A 2,405-nucleotide genomic window follows, 5' to 3' on the forward strand; every position below is an offset into this window, starting at 1 on the left:
AGAAAAAAAAAAAAAGGAAGTGCTACATAAGTGGTTGGCAATTTGATATAATGTGCTGCTTTTAAACACTGTAACAACTGCTGTGAAAGGATCTTGAGACATGCTTGTTCCAGGTGACAATATTATTATTATACTGTCCAAGGAATTGCATTGACATTCATAACCAGACTAATGAAACAGGAGTGGAACATCCTGCGTTGGTCTCACCTGTGCTGACTTCTGCTTGTGCACGTAGTAATTGTCCTTTTTCTCACAGCCCATAACAGCTTCTGTATTATTATATTCCCCACTCTGCTATTGTTGGACATCATTCAAGTTCTCAAGCATTGACTCGTGCGACAGTCATTTTGTTGAGGGTGCAGGGGGGGACAAAGAGCAAACGCTAAATGACACAGTTACTACATTAGAGTAATTAAATTAAAAAGGGCGGACTTTCAGTATCACAACACTGACATAACACAAAATAAAGCTGCAGTATTATGAATATTTTCATGAGTTTCTGTAATTTCACATCACACACTAGGAAGATTTGATGTCCAACAGTAAACACATCCCTGCTGATTCTGGGCGAATTCAACAATATTTTCTGGTTAAGTAAAGACACTTTTTCGCCAAAACATTGTCCAAAATATATAGGCAACTTATAACATAGACATACGAACCTTGACTACCATAGATCTTTATTTTTTACATTATTATATTTATATATTCTGTTGCGAAACATTTATTCCCAGCACAAAGAAACTCACTTAACGACAGCAGTGTATCTTAACGTTACAAAGAGGAGAACATTAAAGGGAACTTTGCATTCCTGTTTGGAGAAACCATCAGCTTCTCCCATCGTCTTAAAAAAGGGTAATAGCCATGTATTTGAGACATTTGAAAGGCTATTTAACAAAAGTTTTAAAAAACTAAAAATGTAAAAACAAACAAAGCTACAAAGATGAACCAAGTGCTTCCCTCTACAGCAGCATGGTGACTCCCAAGGAAAGCTGTAGAGAAATCTTTCCTGAGAAGGGTTGTCCTGTGTGCCTCTATGAAGTTCACGTTCTGTCTCCCTGGAGGCATCTCACAAGATGAACATCGCTGGGTTGCACGGAGGCTCTTTTTGCATGAAGAGCACATTGGTTCCAGTCTTCAAACAGCCGCAGGAGATGAGCTTCAGTGGCTTCCTGCAGAGGCAGGAGAGCTGGCGACTGGAAATGCAAGTTACTCTTCAGATCACAAGCGTCTTTCATTAGTCGTCGGAAGCCAAGCGGGGAAATCACCAGGCCGCTGTGTTGCTGATATCAGTGAATTTTTTGGAACATTTTAGCGTGGGGGCGAGACTGGGGATGCAGAGGCTTCTCCACCTCTTCTGCTGCAGAAGCACGGGTTTTTCCAGCAGGCTTTTTCCCAGGTACCTGCTCCATAGGGGATGCATAGATTGTCTCTGCTACCCTTTTTCGAGCTGTTCTCTTGAGCAGGTCCTCCCGAGGGAGTCCTTCAGTGGCAACCTTACGATTGAGCTGCTTTACACGAGCCATCAAAAGCTGCTTCCTTCTGCTGGATACAGAAAAGTAAGTGAGAGATACTCCCAAGGCTATTTATGAAGACCTCAGAGAGGAAGGACTGGCTCAGAGCAGAGAGGTCGGGTTAGTCTGACTGGGGAAAGGGCCCCAGAGGTGTAGCCCAGAGAGCCCCCACCTCTGTGCCAGCACCAGCAGACCTGATTGAAAACAGGCCACCAAATCAGCATAATCTTCAGTGCTATTGACTGTTCCCACCTCCTCCCAAAAAAGCTGGAAGAAAACAAAGGAGAGGCATTTGGATGTGAGAATCAGCTGAAAATCTGTATATATCATTTAAAGCATCCCATGATGGTATCACCCTTAGTAAGGAAATATACAGGGATTTAAAAAGGAAATATTAAAAAAAAAAAAAAGGAAACATAAAAATACTCCGAAAAATCCCCGGCTTTGGAAAGCTGTGAACAAACAGGACACAATCACAGCCCATTAGAGCCTCCTGCAATTAAAACCACCTTCAAGTACCACGAATAGATCCAGTCACCACATGGTATTAAATATTTGTTTCATGCTACTCTGGAAGGGAGGCTTCAGAGTCCTAAAGCAATGATAGATAGTCATTAACATATTCATTTATGAATAATAAGCCGGATTCACCTCTAAAAAGGAACCGATTCAAGCAGGGAGCAGTATAACTAACTGTCCAGGGCAAACGTAAGTGCAAGAAGCAGCAGCTCCAGGCTGGGAGCTCCCGGCTCCCCCCTTGTCCCGGCGGGTATCAGAATGCCACCCAATAGGAAGCGGCATTTGTAGTCGCGTTGGTCTGCTTGTCCAATAGGAATGAAGAATTTCTATCCGCGCCGGAACCGAGCCGCAGAGCAGTGCGGGGGCTTTATC

General features: G+C 43.2%; 1 long non-coding RNA gene across 1 annotated transcript; it reads right to left on the reverse strand.

Moving 5' to 3' along the window:
- Positions 1–385: 385 nt before the first annotated feature.
- LOC102374707 lies at positions 386–2,308 on the reverse strand. The gene is made up of 2 exons (XR_325500.3): positions 2,166–2,308; positions 386–1,545 (listed from the first exon to the last, which is right to left on the reverse strand). It is a non-coding gene; the product is annotated as an uncharacterized LOC102374707 (long non-coding RNA).
- Positions 2,309–2,405: the final 97 nt, after the last annotated feature.

Source organism: Alligator sinensis, unplaced genomic scaffold (genome assembly GCF_000455745.1).
Source record: "Alligator sinensis unplaced genomic scaffold, ASM45574v1 scaffold1810_1, whole genome shotgun sequence".
Lineage (NCBI taxonomy): Eukaryota > Metazoa > Chordata > Crocodylia > Alligatoridae > Alligator > Alligator sinensis.